The 20,669-nt window shown below is 33.0% G+C and overlaps 1 pseudogene; it reads left to right on the top strand.

Annotated features, from left to right (window-relative positions):
* Positions 1-19,202, top strand: part of LOC107564030 (cytochrome P450 1B1-like) — a 33,815-nt pseudogene extending 14,613 nt beyond the window's left edge.
* Positions 19,203-20,669: the final 1,467 nt, after the last annotated feature.

Here is a 20,669-nt window from a genome sequence, read left to right as displayed (position 1 = left end):
CCATCCCACACCGACCGGCATTGAAAATTATCATCCTTAAAATCTGAAACCGTTTCATCCAGTTCTGTTCATTTAGACTGCACATGGACAGGCAAAGCTTCATCGTTAAAATAACACAAATGTACTTTAAAACATGGGAAAATTATTGTTTGCAACTTTTAATTGCACATGTGCGTAAATGTGTTCAGATACTTCATTTCACACCGATTGTGTGTAATATATACCCAGCTAATATGGAACAAAATGTTCTTAAAGTAATGTTTTGGAACGTTCTTGAAACTTTATAACTAATTGTTGATGTACGTTCTCATAACATTGAGAGAAAACATTCTGAGATCAACATTCTCGGAACGTCCTCGTGATATTTGTGCTTGATGAACGTTCTAAAAGACGTTTCTGTAATCTTTAAATAACATTATAATCGTGACAAGAAAACTAGACATTTTAACGTTCTTAGAATATTAAAAATAAATGTTCAAATAATGCTATATTTTGGGTGAAAATAAAGTTAGTAGAATTTTTAATAAAAGTTTTTGTAACTTTTAAATAACGTTCTAATCACCACAAGAAAACTGGACATTTCAGCATTTTAGAAACATTTGTTCCCACAACGTTTTTATAACCTAAATTTGTTATAGCCCTTAGCTAACAGGGAATGTTTAAAAGTTATATAAATGTTAGGACAAAACATTCTTAAAGTAATGTCTGTGGAACGTTCTTGTAACTTTATAACTAACATTTGAGATACGTTCTCCTAACGTTGAGAGAAAGCATTCTGAGATCAACATTCTCACCATGTCCTCATACTTGAAACGTTTTTTGTAACCTTTAAATAACGTTCTAATCATGACAATAAAACTGTTCATATGAATATAAATGATCAAATAATGTTATATTTTGGGAGAAAATTAAAGTCAGTAGAAATGTTGTGAGAAACATATTTGTAACCTTTAAATAATGTTATAATCACATCAAGATAAACTAGGCATTTTAACGTTTTAGAAATATTTCAAGACAATGTTCCGACAATGCTTTTATAACGTAAACTTGTTATCGACCTGGGTTGTCAGAATTCCGCCATATTTAATTTTTGACTGGAAAGAAACGAGGCTGTGAGGGACTGAAGTACAGAGCTGTTGTTTAACAACTTTTGAACATCTTTCCAGGGGAACAAAAAACTTTAGTAGACAAAGACTCCATAAAAACAGTTTTGAAAGTTGGCAGAAATTATGATCTAGGACCTTCAGTGGATGCGATTGTAAAGACTGTAAGTCTATCCCTCACAGCCTCATTTTCATTTGTGTTAAATTCCTTCAACATTGCATCTAACCTGACTAAGGTCTATTAAAAACTGCACTGTTGACCTAACTTTAAAAACCGAGGAAACCAATTATATATACCTCAGCTAATTCTCTCTGATTCAAATTGTGCATTCTGACATCTGAAATACTTTTGTTCATCTGATAAGTAACATGCAGCCTTTTTTTAGCATTTAGCAAAGCAATCATCCATAATCCTCCACCTGTATGTTTGCTTTCTAAAGCCCACTACATAATACAGGCATTATTTGACTCGTAAAGCTTGATGTAAACGGTTTTCCTGAAATATATTAAATCCAATGAGATGCACATCAGTGATGATCAACACCTGCTAATTCCATAAAAATATGAATTCGGAACCATATGAGAGCTAACTAAGAGTGACAACAGTCATTAAACCAGTAAAATGTGAATAAATTATCTTTGTTTTTTTTTTTAAATAATAATTCCCACAATATTGCACAACATAGTTTTTCAATTTGGAAAGTTGCGACAACATTTGGACAAGTAAGGTCAACAAAAGCACTTTTTTCACTAATGTTTTTATATAAATATATAATATGAAAAACATTAGTTATATATGTAAATGTTAGGGAAAAACATCGTAATGTTTATGCAATGTTCTTTATTAATATTTGATGAACGTTCTGAGATCAACAAACTCGGAACATCCTCATGATGTTATTTGTACGTTCTAAGACACATTTTTGTAACCTTTAAAGAACATAACAAAAAACTGGACATTTTAATGTTCTTAGAATATTAAAAATAGACGTCAAATATTTTATTTTGGGTGAAAATGAAGTTAGTAGATTGTTGCAAGAAATGTTTTTATAGCCTATAATAATTCCCACAATATTGCACAACATAGTTTTTCAATTTGGAAAGTTGCAACAACATTTGGACAAGTAAGGTCAACAAAAGCACTTTTTTCACTAATGTTTTTATATAAATATATAATATGAAAAACATTAGTTATATATGTAAATGTTAGGGCAAAACAAAAAAAGTGTTAGAAGATATTAAGCAGACAGTCTACTAATACTCTACTGTTAGTTGACATGCAAAGTTACTTACTGTTAATAGAATGTCTAAAGTGGACTATCGAAATAAAGTGTTACCCCTTTGTTTCCATCTTGTCTCTGACATTCGAAATGTCATGCAATCACGGCTTTCTTACATTGTTTGATTTGATTTAGTATTCTGTTGACGTAAACTTGCTTGTCGTACACTGTAAAAAAAAAATTGGTGACATTTACGGTAAAATACCGGCAGCTGTGGTTGCCAGAACTTCACCGTGAAAAAATATGGTAGCAACATTTTAGGTTTTACAGACTTAACTTAAATTCACAATAAAATATCGTATTTCATTAACTGATGTAATGTTAATAAACCAACATATTGAAGTACTAATATCTGTTTTGAACTATTGTAATGCACTGATAACCACCAAAAACTGGTGGTGATGAGAAAGTCACACGATGAACCAAAGCTCATCACAAACAGCTTTTCTACGAGCTGAGGAGGACAATACTTATATATAGAAGGTGCACACAGTGTCATTCACACAAACACTAAACCCCATCATGGTGACACACGATACTGAAATAATGCAATAAACATTAATTTAGCAACATTAGATGTAAGACTAAACCCTAATGTACACAACTGATAAGAAAAAAAACAAACATGTTATTTCAACAAAAAAGCATCAAATATGAAGCGTCATGCAGGGAATTCTGGGAACACTGTAAATTATACAATGACTTTCTTTTTCACTTCCAAAAAAAACTATTTTTAACAGTATTTTACTGTAAAATTACATTAAATGTAATTGCATTTATTCACCGAATATAGTATGGAAACTTACTGTTAACAAGTTTTTACTGTAGCATTTTTACAGGTCTTTTACTGTTAAAATCACAATTTTTTTTACAGTGTAGGTTTCATCATATAGGCAGATAATGCTGAATATATTTAGAAGCTGTCGAACCGTTTCAAATGTTCCTCATGTGGCCTGAGAAAGTTCAGATGAAGCCCAAACAGATTAACCTACTCGTTTTGGAATGTGATGTGAAGTTAATTGCAAAGCTACCATCATGACTCTAACAGACGACTGGCGTAAAGCGAATGTTTAGCTTTTAGAAACGGAGAGCGATATTTCACTTGAAGAGCCTGCCAGTTTAGGGAAAGGTGATATCTGGCAGAAACTCAGATCTGCTACCTGCCAGAAGAGCAGATTGTTTGAGAAGGATTTGTGAGCTTTCAGTTCTGATGCAGAGCTGTGAATTATTAGCCCTCACACACAAAGACACTGACACCCCAGAGGAAAGAAGGTACAAATGAGATCTTTACGATCTCAGCTGAGATTTAATTCTCATGCTTCTTAGATGATTCTCGTGACGGGAAAAAGTCAATCTCAGAAAAGTCTCAAATTGTGCTCACATTTGCCTAAATAACAAAGTCTGCAAAAGTCATAGATTTCATTACATGATGCTATTAATGTTTGCATTCATTTTTAGTCTCCAAATGGAGACTTCTAGTCTCAATTCTCCTGCTTATAAGAGAATTCTCCCGAGGAAATAAAGTAAATCTCACATGTCTCTTCTAGAGTTTCAGTAAAGGTCTCAAAGTCTCAAATTGTGCTCAGATTTGCAGACCAAAATCTCATGAAATGATTTGAGCTATTACTGCATTCATTTTATAGTTCTATACGCTGTAAACATTTTGGAGGACAAAACTCAACATTTTATGTTGCATTAAAAATTTTCAATTGGTAACTAAAACAGTGAGTTCACTGTTTATTTATTTATTATTTTCAGTTCAAAGTTTAACTGAGCCAAATAATTTTTTGTAATGCAGCACAAAAAATTTCAACATAACATTTTGAAATCTTTTACGGTGTACTGCATTTCTACAATAAAATTAAAAAGTTGAATTTGGGAGTTTTTTTTCAGTCTAATTCTATTTAAGACATGTTAATATGCAACAGAACTATAAAACAATGTAACTTTCCTCTTGCAGGGTTTCTGAAGGTTTTAAAGTCACATTTTTACAAATTAAGGTCTTAAATCGGAGCCGAAAGTCTTACATTCATAAAGTCGTGGCACTAAATGTTGCAAGCACTGCACAAAAACTCAGCATTTTTGTTGTGTTTTTTTGTTTTCCAATATAAATATCTAAACATCCTCTAAACATCAAGATAGATTTACTTGAGATGCAAAATGGAACAAAATTACATGAGTTTATGCTTAAAAAAAGAACAAATATCTGCCAGTGGGATATTAAAACTTGTTTTCCCTTTGAATTAAGTTCTGAACCCACTGGCAAATATTTGTTCTTTTTTTAACCACAAACTAATTTTTCATAAAACCAGACTTCTTATTTTCTGTCATTTTGCTTCTCAAATAAATGCATCTTGATTTAAGAATCATTAGAGATTTGCACTGGAAAACAAGACAAATGTACTGAGGAAGATCACTTTTTTGCAGTATGATTATACAGTGAATGTTACTTCAGTATTTTTAAGAATTAATGGAGATCTGTTGGAAGTTTTCGGACTTTGACGTCACCAATCAACTCCAGTATTAGGTCATTCACTAAATGATGAGGGGTTGATTTGTATAAATCACATGTTCAGTTGTGGTTTGGTTGCGAGGCTCGTTGTGATGAGGACAGGTGGCAGAGATGGCTAACGAGAGTGAAAGCTGCTAAGACAGGAGCCGGTGTGTCTGCTCCAATTCTCAGAGCTGGGAATGTGCTTCTGCGGTGAGACCATTAAAAGATGCCTGCACTCTGGCTGACTCCCCAACAGTCAAGGCCCCATCAAGTCTCCATCCAAATGGGTTTCTGGGGGGTGAGGAGGTACTCCACCCCCAAGGTAGTGCGCGCTCATACTGCCAGTACAAATAAACAGTGTCTGCTCGCTCTCATGAAAGCTCCCGGGAACACTGGCAAGAGCTGCATTGTGTTTTGTTGCGGTGCATGCTCTGCAGTGCTATTTTTTTAGCAAAATTAAAATGTGCACATTATCTGGGAAACGTACACGGCTGACAGAGTGCAAGCTACATCACAGAGCCGCTCAATTAAACACATTTGTTTGGAGTGAATTTGTTCTTAAATGCAGTTAACAAAAATGTGACCCTGGAGCACAAAACCAGTCATAAAGGTTCAATTTTTTAAAATTGAGATTTATACATCATCTGAAAGCAAAAAAAATCTAAATATTGAGAAAATCGCCTTTAAAAGTTGTTCAAATTAAGTTCTTAGCAATGCATATTACTAATCAAATTTAATTTCTAATATATTTACGGTGAAGATTTTAAAAATATCTTCATGGAACATGATCTTTACTTAATATCCTGATGATTTTTGGCATAAAAGAAAAATCTATAATTTTGACCCATACAATGTATTGTTGGCTATTGCTACAAATATCCCCCAGCGACTTAACACTGCTTTTGTGCTGCAGGGACACATATGTACTTACTTATTTTGATACATATAGGAAAATACTAAAATAAAAATGGAAACGTTACTTCCAAAACAAACAGTAACATTTAAAATATGAGACTGAACATTTGGACGAATGTCCAACTAAAATATTTTATGAGCCATGTATAAATTAATGTTTTCGAGAACATTATTAAAGAACAGATAACTTTCAACAAACATTCTAATAATGTTACTGTAAGAATATCTGTTCATAACTTTGAGAGAACTTTGCCCGAACATTCTGCCTGTTAGCTGGGATAGTCCACAAAAAAACACTTGTTATAAAAATTATGGCAAAAACAATGTGGGCAAAAATATCTTTTGAATGGCTAAAAGCATGTTTTCTCGATATGTAACCGTGTAAGACGTAGGTAATGTAGGTGATTTTTAGACAGATATTGCACATACCGAATATATTTTAAGCATAATATTTTTATATTTACATTGTATTTGAAGTATAATTATCAAAATGTTGATAATTGGCAGAAATGTAAGTCTAATTTTCCAGAAGTGAAAGTCCTAAATGGCACCACAATTATGGAATCACCTATTTAAAAAAATTCTCACATATAATGAATTACTCATAACCAAATGTAGCTATTTTAAGCATAGTACAAAATGATGCATCTACAAAAATAGTGTAGTGTAGTTTTTTCAGCTTTGTAGATACTTTAATGTTTTTACTTATTTTTTGCATGTGCTGCCATGAAGGACTTTTACCTTTAATGCAGTCCCATTTTACATGCTTAATATGCATTTTTGTATTATTGTGGTTAAAAATGTAATAATTGCTTGTGAGTGCAGTAGAGTTTATCATATGTCTGTGCTGTTAAACCAGATGTGTTATCATGCAGACAGATTAGATACAAACTGATTTTTGGCATAAAAGAAAAATCTATAATTTTGACCCATACAATGTATTGTTGGCTATTGCTACAAATATCCCCCAGCGACTTAACACTGCTTTTGTGCTGCAGGGTCACAGATGTACTTACTTATTTTGATACATATAGGAAAATACTAAAATAAAAATGGAAACGTTACTTCCAAAACAAACAGTAACATTTAAAATATGAGACTGAACATTTGGACGAATGTCCAACTAAAATATTTTATAAAAAAAAGTTCCATGAGCCATGTATAAATTAATGTTTTCGAGAACATTATTAAAGAACAGATAACTTTCAACAAACATTCTAATAATGTTACTGTAAGAATATCTGTTCATAACTTTGAGAGAACTTTGCCAGAACATTCTGCCTGTTAGCTGGGATAGTCCACAAAAAAACACTTGTTATAAAAATTATGGCAAAAACAATGTGGGCAAAAATATCTTTTGAATGGCTAAAAGCATGTTTTCTCGATATGTAACCGTGTAAGACGTAGGTAATGTAGGTGATTTTTAGACAGATATTGCACATACCGAATATATTTTAAGCATAATATTTTTATATTTACATTGTATTTGAAGTATAATTATCAAAATGTTGATAATTGGCAGAAATGTAAGTCTAATTTTCCAGAAGTGAAAGTCCTAAATGGCACCACAATTATGGAATCACCTATTTAAAAAAATTCTCACATATAATGAATTACTCATAACCAAATGTAGCTATTTTAAGCATAGTACAAAATGATGCATCTACAAAAATAGTGTAGTGTAGTTTTTTCAGCTTTGTAGATACTTTAATGTTTTTACTTATTTTTTGCATGTGCTGCCATGAAGGACTTTTACCTTTAATGCAGTCCCATTTTACATGCTTAATATGCATTTTTGTATTATTGTGGTTAAAAATGTAATAATTGCTTGTGAGTGCAGTAGAGTTTATCATATGTCTGTGCTGTTAAACCAGATGTGTTATCATGCAGACAGATTAGATACAAACTAGCTTAGTAAGATTATCTTCATACTGTTGCTCTGCCAAGCATAGAAAGTGATTACTGGACAGTTTGCATTACATAGTCGTCTTGGGTGAAAAACACTGTGAAATTCACAGCCAAGACAGAAGAGAGGCAGATATTGTGCATTTAGAGATTTATAGAGTTGTATGATGCATATGCATGCATGAATGTATATCATGCAGTGTTTGAAGTATACTGAGAATAACTAACAGGTAGATTTTTGTATTAAGTTAAGCATCAGTAGTGATTTGAACAAACCTGTGAGCGACTGCATGCATGTTTTACAGACACACATTATACATGCAATCATGTGGTTTTCATGTACAAACATTTTCAAGTTTGTCCTTTTAGAAAATCAGTTGATTTACACATTTTGAAGAAGTGTGTCTCTGTTTAGGGTACATTCACGATGTATTTAAGTCAGCATGTAAAGAGTTAAGCGTTCCTGTCTGGTTATTTACTCAAGTGAATAGAACAACAATCATCTAACAAGCCAATTTTGAGGACAGTTTTCCCACTGGACCACAACAAAACTAGACTGTAGCTGAACACGTAGTATTTTTGCAGTGACTGTGCAAAAGTTTGATGTCGGTAAGATTTAAAGTTTTAAAAACTAGTCTCTTCTGCTCACAGAGGCTGCATTTATTAGATCAAAAATACAGTAAAAACAGTTAAATATTATTTTAATTCACATTTCTGATTATCAATGTTGAAAACAGTTTTGCTGGACAATATTTTTGTGGAAAGTGTGATGCATTTTATTTTTCAGGATTCACAGATGAATAGAAAGTTCAAGAAATCTTTTGTAATCTTTACTGTCAGTTTATGCCTCTTTGCTGAATAAAAGTATTAATCTCTTTTAAAAATTGTACTGACCCCAAATTTTAAAAAGTAGTGTATGTATGTATGGATGTAAAAGTAATTATTTAAATGAAGAACCATTATTAAAAAAAAAAAAATTATTTGATCAGACAACTCAACATTAGAACATTTTGTATGAAACTTGGTTAAATATCTAGAATAATTATGTTTGAAATGATAAGCAGATGCCAAAATCATAGAGTGAGTTCAAGTACTACTATTCATAATGTTTTCCACATGCAATTTTTTATAAATATTACATTGAAAAATTAATGTTTTAGAAACAGTTTTCAATGCTATTCAATTTCACAATTATTTACAAATAGATGGCAAGTAACACATTGAATTAAATTTGAAATTAACGTCATTTTTATTCTGTATCCAGTATTCTAGTATTGTGTTTCCTTTCTATTCTCTTGAATGTCTAATGTTTGAAAACCAAGCCGTCACTCAACAGACCAGTGCCAAATCAAACAGTCCCAGGTCAAAGGTCAAAGCTTCAGCCGCTGGGACGTCCCATGTGCTTCAGCACAGCATAATGAGCTCACAGGACAGACTTTGATACAATCAGGGGAAAAGAGCGAATCCCAGCCTAGAGTCGAGTTACGTCCTCGTACGGACACCTGTGAGATCTGCTGCTCCAAAACACACACACACGCTATCTCTCTCCAAAACACACACACACACACACACACACACACACACACACACACACACACACACACACACACAGTACAGTCGCGATTGAGCAACTTCAAGTGGACAAGAGTTCCTCTGTGGAGGATGAGTGTGTGTTAAACGTTCAGTAATATCACTGATTTGACGGCACTGACACCATTGAACAGGGCGGCCAGACAATTATCAAAAGAGACAGCGTTATCCATTTCAAAGTAGTCGCATACTAATACAAATAGTTTGTATGTAATATACAACAGGGCTTGACTATCTAAAAAAATTTAAGTGTTACTTTCAAACATTCTCTGAACGTTCTGTAACAAGTAGCATTTCAGTGAAAAACATTCCATGAACGGTGTTTTTGTGCTAACATTGAGAACATTATTAACTCTTTCCCTGCCAGCGTCTTTTTTAAAAAGTTGCCAGCCATCGCCAGCATTTTTTATCATTTTCACAAAATTTTCATGGCCCCCAGAAAATGTTGTTGTATGAATATCTGAACATGCAATATGCCAACACAAAGAACAGAGCCTCTGCTTTTAAACAAAACAGCCCATTTTCTTCTGCAAAACAAAACAGCCCAAAAGCCTTCATGTAAACACCTCACTCGATCTGAAACAATCCAATCAATTGGAAAAAACGAAGCAAGTAAACGCTTGAATCCTTCTGTTTTCAAAAATACCTTGCGCACATGTGTAGTGCCATGATGCGCATGTTTACGTATGTTCTGTATTACGAGCGTCTCACATCATTTATGTCTCACAGTTTGGTCACTGAATATTTACTAAATATTTGCTATGAAACTTCTGACCTATATGTCAGCTTTCCTTTTAGATATGTTAGAGGCAGCAACGACAATTATACTTGCAGTACCCAGCTAATAAAAATATGTTCCAAGATGTTTTACACTAAGGTTTTGAGAACTTAAAGACCAGAGAACAGTGAATGACTGAGTAACTTTTGAGGACCTTCTGTTTTGAGAATATTCCCTGTTAGATGAATATCTCCTGAAACATGAACACTCAACACTGCGCATGTGCTGACATTTTGTTCAGAAAGCATGCAATGTACATGTAAATGAATATGAGATTGAACTGCATGGGACTGCATTGAAACGTTTGTATTTCATCATCAACACATTTCAGAACACAACACATGAAATGGAGCTTGTGCAGCTCAACAGATTCTGTTCATGCATTTTGCATAGATTGCGTTTCAGACTCCATCGGGACACTTGCACTGACATTTACGCAAATCATTTTGACGTTGACTAAATATGAGCTCTCAGACGAGACCAATGGGACTCAAATGACTCAAACAGACAAAACATTAGCCGTGAATCTGCATCTTTTGGTGCTGTGTGTGGTCTGAAACAGAGATGGACAGAAGAACCTTCCAGGAGATATTCAGTTCCAATACAAATACAGATGCAATTCAGATGGACATATTTTGGACTAAAGCACTGGTTAAAGGTGCAAATTAAAAAAACAAAATAATTTTACAAAATCATCTTTAAAGTTGTCCAAATGAAGTTCTTAGCAATGCATATTACTAATCAAAAATTAGGTTTTGATGTATTCACGACAGACAAATATAGCCCAGCGACTTAAGACTGCTTTTGTGCTCCAGAGTCACAAATAATGTTTTCATCCCTTATGTTCTTTCGCTAGCAGGGTTTGCATGTGCCAAACAGCATGTAAAGTGAGCAACATTTGATAAAGCCTTTGGCATCAAGCATCATTTAACACTTGCTTCAGTAAGAGACCTGTATCAGCAGATCTACATCTGCTCTCCCGCTAATCCTGTAAAGATCTGCATCACGCGGGCCTCCTCTGCTTTTGATTTACGAGCACGAGAGAGCAAGAAATTCACAGGACCTCGCAGACATATGGTTCTTCTCAAAAGCAGTAGTACAGTTACATCACCCTCCGACATCTTATCTGTCTGCTTTATCTCACAATAACTTCACGCGCGTTAGAACCCGCGATCAGAGGGGATGCTTCCGGTTTCGTCCATGAACAAGATTGTTAAAAATAAGATGAATTACCCACTTTAAGTGCATTTCATCATATTAGGCTGAAAATGTTTGACAGATTAAAATATAAAAATATAAACATCTTTACTGGGAAAATAATCTCACAGATACTCCATGTCAAAGTGCACTCAACTAAAAAAACATTTTGAACGTTCAGAATGTACAATATTCCCACAACGTATCGTTTCAAAACATTGAGAACATTGAAAAGTAATATTCCCATAATGTCTGCAAATCCTTTTTAAATTTTACGATTTTTAATTTTACAAAGAAAATTGTGCAAACTCACTACCATAATACTAACTATATAAAAATGCATTATTTTCATTCATATTGTTTGGTATCAAGTTCAATTCAAATAAAAAAAATTGTTAGTTATGGTTTGGCGATTCGGTCAAGAATTGATTTAAAATGCTAAAAAAAATAAAAAATGAATGAATCGTGATTTGGTAAAGTATGATTCAATGTTTTAAAATGAATAAACATTACATTTGTTATATGAGCGAATTATTGGAGACTATAGAAACTATAGTATAGAGTCAAGAACACACAAACCATTGGTAAACTCATTGTGTGGCACTACAACTGAAATAAAACATGAAAATGCATGAAAACCTCACCACTATTACTATTTTACTGTCATTGCTTTTTCTTGGATAAAGCTGAATTTGTTTTTTGTTTTGGTTTTTTAAGTTTGTTTTTTTTGCTTTTCTTTATTTATTTTTTTATTTATTCATTTAGCAGATGCTTTTATCCAAAGCAACTTACAAATGAGGACAATAAAAGCAGACAAAACTAACAAAAGAGCAACAATATATATAAGTGCAAATGACAAGTCTCGGTTAACCTAACGCAGTACGCGTAGCAAGGTGTGTGTGTATATATATTTATTTATTATACACACACACACACACACACACACAAAGAAAAACAAGTAGATAGAATAGAAAAAAATAGAAAGCTAGTGTTTGTTGTTGTTTTTTTATAAAAAAAAAAAGAAAAATGATAAATATAGATAAAGTAGAATTAAAATAGACTCAAACCACTGGCGTGGGGTTCCTGAGATGCCATTTTCCAATAGGGTTGACAGGAGAATCTGCTGGTTCACCATATCAAAAACAGCAGACAGATCAAGCAAAATAAGTATAGAAGATTTTGAAGCCGCTCTTGCCAGTCTTAGGGCTTCAACAACTGAAAGCAAGGCAGTATCGGTCAAATGTCCACTTCTGAAGCCAGATTGAAGTTTTTCTGCTTCAAAATTTCGAGTTTAATTTGCGTTACTTGACATTTATTTTTAATTATGTCAAATTTACTAGAAATTTCTAAGTGAAATTTGGTTCTTTTTTTCAGTGGCTTGGTGTGTAATCTTAAGTAGTTTGAAGTTTTCTTTTTCTGACCTAGGAAACACATTAGGAGAGCCATTTAAATCAGTGTATCATTCGATCATTCGTTTTTTTATTTAATATTGAAAGTAGAAAAATTAGAAAACTGCTCCATTTTATAGTTTCCCCCCCCCCCAAAAAAAACGAGAATTCAGCTTAAATTTTCGTTTTTCATTCATGGGTGGAAAAATTAACAGCTTGAATATTCGATTTCTACATGTGGGCGGGAATTAAACGCCCCTTTCTGCTGATTGGTCAGCCGAAGATCAAACCGTGCCGTCATCAGTTCTTCTGCAGTATCACGCAGCAGAATAATAGTCCTCCACTGCTGCAGTTGTACGGATTAATAACCCATTTGATCAATTTCATATTTTTCTCATCAAACAGACTAATGAATAGCTCGACACAACTTATTTACATAATCCTATGAATGCATAAAAAAAGCTGAATCGAATAATTAAAATGGAATTGAACCATTCTGAAATTCCAAAAATTGTTCCTCAATTGAATCGAAAACTGTATATATTGTAAATTGAATCGATTCAAGATTCACACCCCTAAAAACTGCTGAAGACACATGAGCGCTACACTAAACCACAACCATAAGTGACATCTACTATACATATAAATAAACACTTATTTTTATTTATTTTAAGCATGCTCGATAGTTCTGCATTTTTACTTTGCTTTTAGCTTGTGTATGACTAAATTAAGTTCAGTTTTGGGGTTTTGTGAGAACGCTGCTTTTGTATGATTAATTGCTAGTGATGTGCATCATTCATAAATCACATTAGATAAAAGATAAAAGCATCTGCTGCATGTAAATGTCCACAGCAGTGGCTCTTCAGAGAGACGACAGTCAACCAGGATCATCAATATTGTGTTAAAAATTATGTGTTCTGTCTGTTTACTGTCCTACAGAAACTGTTTAACTATTAAACTGCCAAATCAAGTCAACCTGTCTGTTGTGTGTCTGTTTCTTTCCTAATTTCTGTAAATGATCCTTTGAAGACATTAAAGGTTCATAAACGCAAACACTCTGCAGGTTTGTATGGTACGTTTACACGACAACGATGTACTACTTTTTCCTTTGCATTTTTGAAAATGTTCACATGGATCCGTGAAAAATGACTAAAAACGCTGTATGCCAGGCCAGTAGTCGGCGACGTCACTTTGTAACAACTTGCATGCCTATAGACTTTACAATTAATGCACATGCATGTGACGTCACCATTCTCACAAATTTGCATTTTTTAAATAGTTTACATGAAGACGATAACTGTATAATTCTGAATCCCATTTTCAAAAGTTAGCATTTTCAAGCCCCCAAAAACACTGTTGTGGTGTACATGAATTTCCAAAACGGATAAAAAGAGTTCTGTTTTTAGTTGAAAATGGCGTTCTATAATTGGCCCCCCAAGATTCCCAGCAGGAGTCGTCATATAAAATGTTCAGAAACAATAATTTTTTTAAGCAAAAAAAGCTGATTTCTTCTCCAAACAGAATGAAACCTTGGGTAATACAGACCAGCAGCGTGTTTTCTATAACCATATTTTCATGACATGCGTGATACAGCGCACATATCTGCACTTTTGAGACGTTTTATAATACACATGTCCTGTCTGACGTGTTATTTGGCATCGAGTCGCAGCTCTATCTTTGTTCTCTCTTGAGGAACATATAAAAGTAATGAAGTTGTCACGGCATTGGCCACGGTTTCAGATGCATGAGATTCGACACGTTCTGCTGCTTCAGTCTCACAGCAAACAGACTGTGGAGCATTAATTGCAATAAAATACACAGCAAAGCAACTAAAAACAAACCAAAGTGATGTTTTGTTCTATAGTCCTCCTTGCTTTAACCAAAATTTAAAAAAAGAATAGTGATGTTTTGTTCATGATTTACAGATCTGCTCTGATAAAACACACTGAAGCAAAAACGTTCAGTTATCTGAATATATTCTGCATCATTTCACTCAGAAACTGCTAGTAAATTTCACAAATAAATCCAAAGAAACTGCGAGAACATTGAATTAAACAGTTACCATGAAAGCAATTACCCTGCAAAAACTTTTCAAAAGAGCAAAAATGAGTCTCATAAGACATTGTTAAGAGTGTGTGTGTTTTATAACTGGGAACTCCAGGAACATGTTTTGACTTGACAGCAGTAACAGAAAAAGTGTTTTGGACTCTCAAGCACGCACTCTGTGTTTTCCCGTTTTCTTTGCTTAGAAGAAAATAAAACTTGTGTAGATAAATATACAGTTTTGCTTTTCAAGCATTGTGTTTCCTGCGCTTGAAGCTTGAATTTGACTTTTATATGCTGGACTTATTACACTGTTTCTATTTTGTACACATGTAGAACAAAACTGATGTTTATAAAGAACCAAGCAAAAAAAAAGAAACAAACAGGAAGGAAAAATAAAGACATGCAATGCAAAATAAAAGATGAGGGAAATGCAGTGGTGAAGCGCCAGCTACTCAATCCACCAGCGTTCAAGCAGCATTTCCACACCGCAAGCCCTCCATGTGTGTTTTTAAAGCTCTTCACACTGATGCAGCTGCCAGTCATTGAGAATAATAATGAGAACGTCTCTGTAATTGATCAATGAGGCTCAGTGATTGGTTCCCTCATTACCAAGAGGCCACGCCCCCACAGGACACACCCAATTTTTTTTAAAAAGGTAATTGCGACTTTTTTCTTACAATTTTGAGAAAAAAAGTTAGAATTGTGAGATATAAACTCAGAATTCAAAAATAAGTCAAAATTGCGAGAAATAAACTCAAAATTACAAGAAAAAAATCAGAATTGAAAGAAATAAACTCAGAATTTATAGAAAAAAGTCACAATTGCGAGAAATACACTCAGAATTACAAGAAAAAAGTCAGAATTGTGAGCACTAAACTCAGAATTACAAGAAAAAAGTCAGAAATGTGAGAAATAAACTCAGAATTCAGAGAAAAAAATCTGAATTGTGAGAAATAAACTCAAAATTACAAGAAAAAGTCAGAATTGCGAGAAATAAACAGAACTACAAGGGAAAAAGTCAGAATTGTGTGATGTAAACTCAGAATTCAGAGAAGTTCAAATTGTGAGATAAAAAGTTGCAATTACAAGAAAAATTCAGAATTGTGAGAAATAAACAGATTTACAAGAAAAAAGTCAGAAATGTGAGATATAAACTCAGAATTACAAGAAAGAAGTCTGAATTTTGAGAAATGAAATAAAATTCAGAGAAAAAAGTAAGAATTGCAAATATAAACTCAGAATTCATAGCAAAAATTCAGAATTGCGAGAAATAAACTCAGAATTACAAGAAAAAAGTCAGAATTGCATGAAATAAACTAAAATTCACAGAAAAAAAGTCATAATTGAAAGATGTAAACTCCAAATTGTGAGTCTCAACTGGAATCAGCCAAGGCCTCCAACATTTAAACAACTTTTGAATGAAACATTACGATTAGAACAGTACACTTACAACTTAAGAAACAAGAGGGATGTTTTGCGATGAATATGGATGCTTCTTATAGACCTCTGACCTTCTTTTGGCCACCTTAGATATACTTCACAAAATGTATGACCATATTCTTAACTACAGCTGGACATTAATGTTATTGTTTATTTTTAATTTATTTATCTATATTTACATTCATTATTTTTTTCCATCAGTTTATTATATCTAAACAGTGCTGCTCCAATTATTTTATTATTATTACCTGACTTTTGTTACTAATTGTATCTGACTCCTTTCTCCTATGCATATTATTAAAATTAATAAAGAAATAATTGTAAAAAAGAAATCAGATAAGTGACTCAAGCTGATTAAGTTTGTTTCATAATTACTATGATTATTCCATGTTTTTAACCAAAATATGAGTCCATAATCCTGGATGCTTCTTATAGACCTCTGACCTTCTTTTGGCCACCTTAGATATACTTCACAAAATGTATGACCATATTCTTAACTACAGCTGGACATTAATGTTATTGTTTATTTTTAATTTATTTATCTATATTTACATTCATTATTTTTTTCCATCAGTTTCTTATATCTAAACACTGCTGCTCCTATTATTTTATTATTATTACCTGACTTTTGTTACTAATTGTATCTGACTCCTTTCTCCTATGCATATTATTAAAATTAATAAAGAAATAATTGTAAAAAATAAATCAGATAAGTGACTCAAGCTGATTAAGTTTGTTTCATAATTACTATGATTATTCCATGTTTTTAACCAAAATATGAGTCCATAATCCATAACGCTTCCTCCAGTGAAAACGTGTCTGAATCAGGAGAGAAATCTGCACAGATCAAGCAGCGTTTAAACAGCTCTAAACACATGTGTGGCTGGATTTTGATGCGAGAGACAACAGCAGATGCACTTTTTCACTGGAGGAAGAGTTATTATGGATTATGGACTCATATTTGAGTTAAAAACGTCTTAATGCTGGATGTGTTTCAGTTTTTGTCTTCTCCAGATGTTCACTGATGGACTGGAGTGCTGTGGATTATTGTGATGTTTTTATCAGCTGTTTGGACTCTCATTCTGACGGCACCCATTCACTGCAGAGCATCCATTGGTATTCCCATGAAGAAACACATTATCTCATATATTATGATAATTACATATTATCTCAAACTTACACATTTTACAAGAAAAACGCTTGACAAAAGACATTTGCAGTGATAAAACAATAGTTCTAGTGTTGGCCAAACAAGACAAAAATGAAGACAAAACCACATTATGTGGGCAAACCGTATTTGTTTTCAGGAGACGGGGCCCACAATGGTCAGTGATGAATATTCAGATCCATCCATTATGAACTATCTCGGAGCTCGGAAAACAACCATGCTTGGAAACAACTTGTAAGTGTTTGGTAACCTGATGTGTTGTAGTTATTTCTCAGACAAATAAGTTAAGTTAAGCTTCTCGTTCTGCTGATTTGCCTAATATTACCTAATTTGATGATGCTGAGTTCAAAAATATCAATAAAAACAACCCATCACACACAGTTTTTCACAAAATAGGTATAAATATTTTAAATTGTATATATATGCATCAGCTTTATTGCCTCAAACTTACACATTTTACAAGAAAAACGCTTGACAAAAGACATTTGCAGTGATAAAACAATAGTTCTAATGTTGGCCAAACAAGACAAAAATGAAGACAAAACCACATTATGTGGGCAAACCGTATTTGTTTTCAGGAGACGGGGCCCACAATGGTCAGTGATGAATATTCAGATCCATCCATTATGAACTATCTAGGAGACCGGAAAACAACCATGCTTGGAAACAACTTGTAAGTGTTTGGTAACCTGATATGTTGTAGTTATTTCTCAGACAAATAAGTTAAGTTAAGCTTCTCGTTCTGCTGATTTGCCTAATATTACCTAATTTGATGATGCTGAGTTAAAAAATATCAATAAAAACAACCCATCACACACAGTTTTTCACAAAATAGGAATAAATATTTTAAGTTGTATATATATATGCATCAGCTTTATTGCCGATATCAAAATAATAAAAGCTGCAAAATAACAAGTTTTGGTTTTAATGACAGAAGAACTATTCGAAATGCATAATTTAACATAATCTGCAAAATAATCTTGAAAAATATGTTCAAATACGGTTTATAAAATACTTCACAAAAGAAGCTTTTTTCACAGTTTGGATGCAGTAAAATGACATTAAATGTAATTACAGTTATTAACCGTATATAGTATGGAAAGTTACTGTTAAACAATTAACAGGTTTTTACTGTAGCATTTTTACTGTTAAAATCACAATCATTTTTTACAGTGTACTATATAGTAGTGAAGTATGCGATTTCGGATGAGCGAGTTAGAACATTTGCGCAGAGATCTAGTGTAAACATTATAGCCTATAGCTCAGATAGCTCATCTTTAACTAAACCATTTGTGACGTTCTTGTGTCTCACAGCTCCGAGTATCATGTGAACGAACCGCCGAGACTCGTCTTAGACAAACTGGATAAAATGCTGTTCAGAGTGGTCAGTCGTGTGTCTCTCGTATTTCAGGTAAACATAGTAAACGAGGTGAGAGGGAGAGAGCCTTCTGATTTCAGCAGTAGTGGAAACTTTTATAAAAGCAATGAAGTGACATGTGAGATGAAATTATAGACATCTGTCTCATCATCAATGTGCTTTCTCTGATTCATGATTTCTGGATTTAGTTTATTTTTAGACAGTAAAATGACATTAAATGTAATTACAGTTATTAACCGTATATAGTATGGAAAGTTACTGTTAAACAATTAACAGGTTTTTACTGTAGCATTTTTACTGTTAAAATCACAATCATTTTTTACAGTGTACTATATAGTAGTGAAGTATGCGATTTCGGATGAGCGAGTTAGAACATTTGCGCAGAGCTCTAGTGTAAACATTATAGTCTATAGCTCAGATAGCTCATCTTTAACTAAACCATTTGTGACGTTCTTGTGTCTCACAGCTCCGAGTATCATGTGAACGAACCGCCAAGACTCGTCTTAGACTCACTGGATAAGATGGGGTTCAGAGTGGTCAGCAGGCCGGGAGTCGTCTCCATAAAGAGACGAGTGACATGCTGTGACTCTGTGTCTCTCGTATTTCAGGTAAACATAGTAAACGAGGTGAGAGGGAGAGAGCCTTCTGATTTCAGCAGTAGTGGAAACTTTTATAAAAGCAATGAAGTGACATGTGAGATGAAATTATAGACATCTGTCTCATCATCAATGTGCTTTCTCTGATTCATGATTTCTGGATTTAGTTTATTTTTAGATTAATAGATAAGGAAAGTACGTTTTGTGATTTGATTGAGTTGCTTTTGAGAACATTGTTATTCTGCTTTGTGCAAAAGGTACAATGTTGCATCTATAGCATCTCTCCATATCTCTCCCGACTTTATCTTTGCAATAAAATATCAGTTTTAGCTTCAAATTTTAGTTTTAGCTCAAATTGATTTTATTTGCAGTGTATGTAAGCATATATTTTGTCTGTTTTGAATCTTGACATGTTAATATTGTTTCTTTATACTTGCGTGAGAAGCTGTAATTAAAAATAAAGTATGATCTGTTCTAAAGGGTTTAAAAGTGCTGCATGTTTGTGATTCGAAGTTGAAAAACATTTAAATCTAATCTGAGCATTTATTGTTATTTTAGTATCATTGAGATACTGTTATAGTTTTTAATATTTTGAATTCGTTTTTTTTTTATGTGTCTATATAGATTTTTTTTCTTTTATTTTAGTTTGAGTTATTTTAGTACATCAAGATAAACAAAAAAAAATAAATGTTGAAATGCTGAAAATAAAATAGCTGAAATAAAAAGTTATATATTTTTAATTTTATTTCAGTTAACGTTTTTTATTTGTATTTTTTTTATGGTTTTAATTTTAGTTTTTGTTAAATACAACACCCCTGCTACTATATTATATACATTTTTTTCTGTTTTAATTTGAGTTTAAGTTATAGTAACTTTGTTGTGTTTTTATTGTTTTGTTGTTGTTTTATATTCTTTATTCATTTTTATTTCAGTTTTAGTTTTAATTATTTTAGTACATCAAGTTAACCTAAATTAAAATGAGAAATGTTGCCTTGGCAAATAACTGCAATAAAAAAGTTTTTTATATTTTATTTTATTTCAGTTAATGTTATTATTTTTTTTAGTAACAAGAATGTTTAATGGTTTTAATTTTAGTGTTAGTTAAATATAATAACCCTGCTACGAAGTGCCAAAAATCTATCTCGATTTGAGTAAATTATGCATTAAATATATTTCTGTCATGACAACTCTTGGAGGGATTTGCATGGTAATGTACGTGACAATGTTAATGTATTTGGTCTTGACGGAATAGATCTGCTACGCTGCTGCTGCGGCAGAGCAAGTACCGAGACTTGCTACTGCCAATACATCCACAACATGCTGCTGTGAGCATGTAAGAAACACTGCTGCTGCACATATAACACATATGAAATAACCCCCTTATAGTATAC

This window comes from Sinocyclocheilus grahami, unplaced genomic scaffold, assembly GCF_001515645.1.
Source record: "Sinocyclocheilus grahami isolate Dianchi unplaced genomic scaffold, SAMN03320097.WGS_v1.1 scaffold902.1, whole genome shotgun sequence".
In the NCBI taxonomy this organism is placed as follows: domain Eukaryota; kingdom Metazoa; phylum Chordata; class Actinopteri; order Cypriniformes; family Cyprinidae; genus Sinocyclocheilus; species Sinocyclocheilus grahami.
This window is presented reverse-complemented; position numbering and strand designations above follow the sequence as displayed.